We start from the raw sequence: 8,731 nt of genomic DNA on the forward strand, positions 1-8,731 counted from the left end.
ATGATCAGGAGTTGTGGGAAGTATCAGCTATGGTGGTAGACATAAAGAAGTGGCTTCGAACAAGAATTGGACCTTTGTCTGGACTGGTAGAGAGCAGAATACAGCAGCACATTGGTTTTGTTTTTTTTTCCTTCGATCTCAGCAAACGAAACATTTTATATAACTTGAAAAGCATACATCGAGGGAGAAAGCAGAAAAATATAAACAAGCTAACCCTTAAAATCTTTTATTGTGTAGATCTTAATATCAAACTTCACTTTCAACCACATCGTCACTTGACTCACTTTGGTTTTGATTAGATCCCTTACTTCCCACGCTCGAGTTGATGCATTGTTGAAGACGTAGTCATTCCTTACCAACCTTCTTTTGTTCATTGGTTAGCTACTAATTGTTCATCAGGTTGTATTCCGCCTGATTTTGCCAAACTTCTTTTGAAAGATTGTACTCCTTAATGCGTTCGTTTCAATGATTGACTTATATAAAATAAAAACAAAAACCTAAAAAAACTGAGTACAGAGGCATCATATCCAGCATTGGAACAAAGGATTATACTCCCTCCGTCATAATTTACTTGTCCCAGCTCTATTCTAATTGGATAAAAAAATTAGTTATATCTTTAAATTGGTAATGAATTTTATATCCAATACGGATCTTATTTGATAGATCTCGATTTATTATTTAATATAATGTTTTCGAATTCACCTAAAATATTTTAAATTACAAGATATAATCAATTGAAAAGTGACACGAACTCTCAAAAATGACAATTAAATTAGGAAGAGGTAGTAATTGCTTCCTCAAGCATTAGAGCAAGTGGCCTAATCAAAGATAATTTGGAGTACTTTATTTCGCTAATCATGATTATGGATTGAAAGTGGTGAATATTTTTATTTTGTTCGTTTTCTGTTTTAACTTTGTTTTGTTTTTTAATTAGTATCATATTTTTCTCTTCAATTATTATCCTATTTTTTCAATTATTATTTTTATTTTCTTTCTCTATCTCTCTTAACTCATTACCTCTCTCTCCAATTATTACTCTATTTCTCTTTCCACCCACTACCAAAAACTAAAATACCCAAAGATAAAAACTAAACAAAGCCTAAAGGAGCTAGAGAACTGTGTCCTCTAGTCTAGATGTAAAGTAGGGCACCTCAGAAAGCAAGTAGGAAGCAGGAATAAGACATTTTTTTTTTTAAATAATCGGATGTTCGGGCCAATTTATATGTACCTCAATTTCAGAGCTTTGAAGTTAACAATCGAACAAACCCTTTCATACCCACTTGGCCAAACTCCTTAGGTTTACCACGGAAAAACTTAAACCACACCCAAACTCATATACACTCATCACAAAGTACGAGTTCTATATACTAGCATTGTTGGCAGGAACACTATTCTTGTGAATAAGTTACTAGATTTACCATGGGGGTAACATTTGACTAGCGCGCAGAATGAGACGAGAATCAATTTATGAACTATGCGAAACTATTCGTGATCGAAAACAACTTTCAGTGAAGTTGGCTGTACGTTCATCTCTCTCTCCCTAGTGGATCATGGTTCGAGTCCTATGGGGGTAGGGCCACAGCCCCCGGGTTGTTTCGGTTTTTTTTTTCTTTCTAATTTTAATATTAATATTAATTATTTTTATTTTTTAAGAATTATATTTTGCAATGGGTGTTATTTATACATTTAAATGTTTAAAAATGTGTTCGTTCTGGTTCCAAAATCCAATTTTCTCTCTCTACTCATGGTTTCCCTTAAGTTTTTTTCTTCAATTATTAATCTCATCTCTCCTATCTCTCTCTACTAATTATCCAAAAAAAAAAAACTCGTAAAATTTAAAATCTAAACCAAACAAACTATTAGATTTCTGAATCTTGAAATTTCAAAATCTTGTTGTTCATAGCAACCCCCCCTCCCCCCGCGTTTACGAATTTCAAAATCTTGTTGTTCATAGCACACCACCACCACCACCACCACCACCCCCCCCCCCCCCCGCGTTTACGAAATCCTGGCTCCGTCCCTGGGATAGCCTCTGAACTCCCCTGTACCCCCCCCCCCCTTCGCGTTTACGAAATCCTAATTCCGTCCCTGGGATAGCCTCTGGACTCCCCTGTACTAACTCTAGCATTCCTCGCTAACCTCCACTGATGTATACAATTTTGGTACTCGTGAATATCGATCCTATAAATTAAAGATGGATAGGTAACACATTTGTTATCATAACTAGGCGATTATAATTAATAAACATTGGGAAAAGAATCTGCGATTAATTAATAAACATTGGGAAAAGAATCTTGATAATATCTAGTGATTCACTTCTATCGTCTTAGTTGAACATTCTATGACTACGCCAATTCGTTTGTAATTCATATTCCCTATTCTACTTCAATTTTTCTTTTCTTTTTTTTCCCCTATTTTGCCAATGTGTATTTTTTTGGTTGTGGGAGGAAGTTTTATCAGGATAATTTTCTTATATATCTTTGTGTTGGAATTGTATTCTTTTATTGTTCCACCCGCGCGTGTATTCTTTTATTGTGATTTTAGTTTCATTAAACGTGAATGCAATCGGACTCCACATAGTTGTGCTCCAAAATTCCTTTCTAACGGCTTGCCCGGGATTGTGAATATCCATTTTGCTCCCATGGGATTCCCATCATTTTGACACGCAGGCTTCTGCCTCCCAGATAATCAAATCTTTTCTCTTGACAGGAAAAAAAGAAAAGAAAAGGGAAAGCAGTTCCCCATAGTTCGGCACGTACAGAAATCTCTGGCCTTGGGCTCATTTTCTGCTCCAAATAATTTCGGCCCCACTAGTTGAAGTTTAGAATGCAGATCTCATCATATCGGCCCAATAACGTTCATGCCCCAACAACAATAACCAGAAGAATTACCATGCAATCTACATCGAAACAAACGGAGCACAAATTTCCCTACTTTTGTCTTTGTAACCTCAATGAATTTAGTTTTTTTCTTCAATGTATTTACTAACCGGAATTGGCCACTCTCAATTCCTTCTTGCAATGGATTTGGAGAATTAGAGAGCTTCTAGAGCTCAACCCATAACAAAAGAGAGTTGGAATAGTAAAAATTAGAGAAGATTTTGCCTTGCTTCGGAGAGATAGAGTGCTAAGGTTTTAGAAATTACTTCCCTTTTTAATTTCAAAATTTGGCTCTTTTTTTGGTAATGAAATTTTATTGTTTTTTATCTTTCCATAACAAAAGATAGTTGGAATAGAAAATGTTAGAGAATATTGAAAATAAGATTTTCCAGACCTAGGACTCTTCTTGTAGAGACCCATATTTTTTTCCGTAAATTGTTTAAAGGTTTATTATTAAAAAGAAATGAGGCAGATGTTTTTTTTGTTTTTTTGAACTTATTGGACTTGGGGTCATTAAAATAAGATTGTTAGTTGAGGGAGTGTGAGTGCAATTAGTTTGTGTGCTAGTATATAAAAGGTGTGTGTGTGTGTGTGTGTTGTAGGAGAACATAAGTCTCCCATCCCTCTCTCTCTAGTCGACTCTCCCTCTCTCTCTCGGTTTCCTCCTTCTCTCTCTTGCTCCATCTCACAAAACTTCACCCCAAAACTCAAAACCCATGAAGATCAACCTCCATTCCACCCTCTAGACGTGATTTCAAGCTTGTGGTGGGTTGGATAGAGCTCGGAGAGGAGTATTCATAGAAGATTTCGAATTCAAAAGCAAGGGCTCGCTCGTTTGGGTTGGATCTTCGCATATATGCTTCGAGATAGGAATTTCTTACTCTCTTTATGTGTTTATAAGTTGATTTTGTGATTCAATCGACTTAGAATCGTCAACCATTGTGTCTTCAAAAAAACTATCGAAATTTGCAGAAAATCGCCTAGGGATCGATCCTATATCATGAGGGATCAATCCCTCATTCAAATCTGGTTTTTTCCCTTGGGGTATCGATCCCCAAGAGAGGAGGGATCGATCCCTCTCCTCTCTGGAAATTCTGCTCTCTTTCTGGGTTTCAGCCCAACTTCAAACGGCCGTAACTTTCTCGTCCGATGTCCGATTCATGCAAACTTTATATCGAATCGAAGGTCTTGAAGTCAGCTTTCATTTGCCACCAAAATCACCTTAAAAATCTTAATACACAGAAAGTTATGACCATTTAAGTAGAGATGTGTCGGTTTGCCGATGTTTGTGGCTATACCTAAGGTTGTTCTCTTTCCATGTTATGATTCCCTATATAATTAGAACATATTTAAGTCACTTTCGAGCATGATTAATTGTATCCTAATGACTCGTTCGATCTTGTATCTTGGTACTCCTTGGAGAATAATATTAGTATCGTTGGATAGGAAACGTACCGTAAGGTTGATAGGAGTATCGTGGACTATAAGGGGTAATGTGGTGAGAATTATGGGTAGACACGAGCTTGTTTAGTGATCCGATGGATAAGATTATGACTCGTATCCTCGTGCTTCGTCTAGTTGATCTTCTTAAGGTCCTTTGGCATTCGTTCTATAAGATTCTCGTTTAGAACCTGACGGATGGTGTGTCGGGGAGTCGTTGTGGGTTCAGTAAGTGACGTAGGGCGTCGTAATAGACTTAAAGGAATAATGTGGACTTAAGGTAATTATCAATATACGATGTGACATGTTTACGAGTTTGTATTATAATGTGAATTTGGAAAATGTTGCTTATTTGTACATTGAACGATGGCTTATATGTGTGTGTGCTTGAATTGAGAATTTGAATAAAGGGCCCGCAATGCAAGGTGTGGTAATGCGAGGACTCTAGAGGGCCCGCAACGCAAGGTGTGGTAATGCGGAAACCCAAATGGAGAGAATTTTCTGTCACGCAAGGGGTGGTAACACAGTTGAATGTCTCTCCCGGATGAAGAGAATTTTGATTGATTTTAGAAGTTTATGTTGACGTTTGGATTGTTTGTAGCTTGGGATCGTGGCTGTTGAAAAAGAGAATGAACGGTTGATTCTATTAAGGTTTTATTAAAGAAAGGATTTTGGATTTTGAAAAGAGGATTTTTACTAAAAATCCTCCGGTATTTTTGAGCGAATCAACGGATCCGGCATTTGGGCACAAATCAATGGACTCCGGCATTCAAACTCGAATCAACGGAGCTTGACCTGTGATGGTCTTGAACTTTCTCTAAATTGTTTAGGAAATCAAAAAGTAAATTTTTTTTTAAAAATAAGGTTCTATGGTGAATGGTATGAAATGAGAATGTGGTTAGTGGCATTCATTCGAAAAGTTCTGAGATGGTTGAACTATTGTTGTTATTTGTTTGATTGATGTGAGTTTTAATGCTGCTTCTAGTCCACGTGTTGATGGTTAGGTTGATCTCTAAGATGTTCGAAATTCCGAAGGCTATTTGTCTGTTCATGTTGGTAACTCCTTTGTATCTCGTGTCCGTTCATTGAAACTCATTCACCCTTATTGCATGTTTCATCGCATTTTCATATAATTTGAGTATAAATTTCTCTACTGGGCTAGTGTAGCTCAACCTATCAATTTCAGGTACAAAGCAAGGAAGTTGGCATGGCGTGCATGTTGATCATGTTTTCGAAGGTATAAAAGAGGAGATCTTCTGCATTAATTTTTCTTTTTCTTTTTTTTTTAAAAGAAGTGTTTGATAGAAGGATTAATGTAAATTATAATATTATTTTGGTACTTTTTATAACTTGGGCCTCGAGCCAGGACTGTAGCTTTTGAATTAAACTTTGAGAACGGGGAAAGGTATGTCATTTGGGTATTATTGATACTTTAGATGTCATTTTATTTATTGAAAATGATTATTATCTATATTGAAAATTGAGGACATGACACTTCTCAATAGTAGGATTTATGAGGGATAAGTTTGGATCGTTAGATTTATGTACGTAGGATTCAAATACTGAATTGTTTTATTATATAGATTAGCTGCCGCAATATCAAAATGTTATATAGGCAAACAACTGATAGCCCTTAATTGATACACAGGAGAGAAGGGTCACAAAAGATTGTTTAATGGTCCTGGGACATTCACATATTTTGTGGGGGTTCACCAAATGTATATAAAATCATGACAACTAATTAAGTGTATATATGAACTGCACAATAATTTATGGTATTAGATGATATTGGATCATACGTAACGGTGCTCCAAAACTACCGGATAATTATTCCTTGTCCACAATAGAATGGCCCAAACCTAAGTTCCAAAAACATAACCCTCCTCGATCTCTCAAAGTATGATATCACTGATATGAGATTAAATTCTATTCATCTTAGGTGAAAACCCCTAAATTTTTCACCACCATCGATTGTGGGTCTTATCGTGCGTATAATGTAGTAGTTTGAATCATTCATCTTGTAGGACTCGCAGAGGAATTTATCTTCGCAAAAAATAGCTTTATCGGACATGAATAGGTATATAAAAAATTGAATTTTGATTCATAAAATCAACGGTAGATAAGTTTAAAATTAAACTATCCATGACCGTCTGTTTTATAAACTAAAATTTAATTTTTGATGTATCTATCAATATCCGATAAACATGATTATTTGCGTCAATGTACTTCTTTGAGGACACTACAAGATGAGCAGTTTAGATTACTGAAAAAAAACGCACAGAAATATATACAACCTGCTTCTGCCGACGGTTTAAATGATTTTGCAAAACCCACCAATGCCCCCATCTTTTTGGCCACCTGTAATTCAGATATTTTTGGGGGGAAAAAAATGCTCCATTAAAGTAAAAAGCCAGCAATTTTCCAACCTCAAATCTTCTCCAATATCTTAAGGTTGGATACCTTCCACAATCTTCCATAATTTATGTAGGAATATATAATTGCTACCTTTCATAATCTTCCTAATTTACCTTCCATTTAACAGTTTCAAAAAGATTCATACTTATATATAGCTAAATAATTGTGAAATGTAATAGGAAAGAAGAAAATGATGTCTCCATTTAACAATTTCAAAAAGATTCCTCCGTAAATTATGGAAGATTATTAGCAGTGTACATTATTTGGCCAATTATGAATTACGTAAATTATGGGTGGACATCAGTTATCTAATATTTACCTTTGATTTTCCTTTTATCATTCTTCCAACTATTCATTATTACCAAATATATCACTAGCCCTACTACGCATAGATCTCAGCCATTGGAAAAATATGTCAAATTCTAAGGTAAAAAATATAGGGATTCAAAAACTTCCCTGTCATATTATATAGATATAGATATGAAATTTGAAAATCTTAATTGGGATCTAAATTAACGTAAAAGGATTTTTTTGTTTTGGCTGTTACGTAAAAATTAGAAATGTCAACTTACTCATTACTACCGTAAATGTTTTATTTGGTTTCATTCATTCCACAAAATAAAAAATCATGCCTTAATGAAAAGGATCCCTTCAAAAAAATTCCAGTTTTGAGACAATTATCCCATAAATTTCCGGAATATTAGATTACCATGATTGTTAGAATATTTCAATTCAAAATGAGCTCCTTTTGTGGTCTTAAAGTTTCCAATATTTATCAAAATACCATGTTGTAGAATGAATGATGGACAAGAATAAATCTGAACCATTGAAAAAGAATATTCTGTAATATACCCGTCTTATTTTATAATATAGATTAGCTGCCACAATATCAAAACGTTATATAGGCAAACAATTGATAGTAGAGAATAGGTTTTTCAATATCACCAGCTTACTCACAAAAGATTGTTTAATGGTCCTTTTGACATTCACATATTTTGTGGGGGTCCTTCACCGGCCAAATGTATAAAATCATGACAGCTAATTAAGTGTATATATAAACTGCACAATAATTTATGGTTTTAGATGATATTGGATCATACGTGACGGTGCTCCAAAACTACCAAATTATTATTCCTGCCCACACTAGAATGGCCCAAACCTAAGTTCCAAAAACATAAGCCTCCTATGAGATTAAATTCTATCCACCTTAGGTGAAAATCCCAAGTTTTCCACCACTACCGATTGTGGGTTCTATCGTGTGTATAATGTAATAATTTGAATCGTTCATCTTGTCGGACTCGCAAAGCAATTTATCTTTGCAAAAAATAGCTTTATCGGACATAGGAATATAAAAAATTGAATTGTGATTCATAAAATCAACGGTAGATAAGTTTAAAATTAAACTATCCATGACCGTCTGTTTTATAAATTAAAATTTAATTTTTGATGTATCTATCAATATCAAATAAACATGATTATTTGTGTAAATGTACTTTTTTGCGGACACTACAAGATGAACGATTTAAATTACTGGAAAAAATGCACAGTAATATATCGAACCCGCTTCTGCCGACGGTTTAAATGATTTTGCGAAACCCACCAATGCCCCCATCTTTTTTGCCACCTGTAATTCAGATATTTTTTTTGGGAAAAAAAAGCTCCATTAAAGTAAAAAGCCTGCAATTTCCAACCTCAAATCTTCTCCAATGGTGCATGCACCACTTTGACCACGCCAACACAAACATCTGTTTCCCATTGTGAATCCACGTTCTGATGATGATCTGATGCGGCACGTCTCATTTTTGACTGGCTCGAGATATTTACAGATCGATAATGGCGTTTTAATATTTGCATTCAATCCTTGGGGGCATCAAAGTCCACCATTGATACGACTTAACTATGCCAATGATGAACAGAAGATCATATCCTCTGTCCGGGGAAGATAATCATCGGGTCCCACTGCATCACTGTCGGAACCAGTGCCTGACACTGTGACA

This window comes from Rhododendron vialii, chromosome 13a, assembly GCF_030253575.1.
Source record: "Rhododendron vialii isolate Sample 1 chromosome 13a, ASM3025357v1".
Taxonomy (NCBI): domain Eukaryota; kingdom Viridiplantae; phylum Streptophyta; class Magnoliopsida; order Ericales; family Ericaceae; genus Rhododendron; species Rhododendron vialii.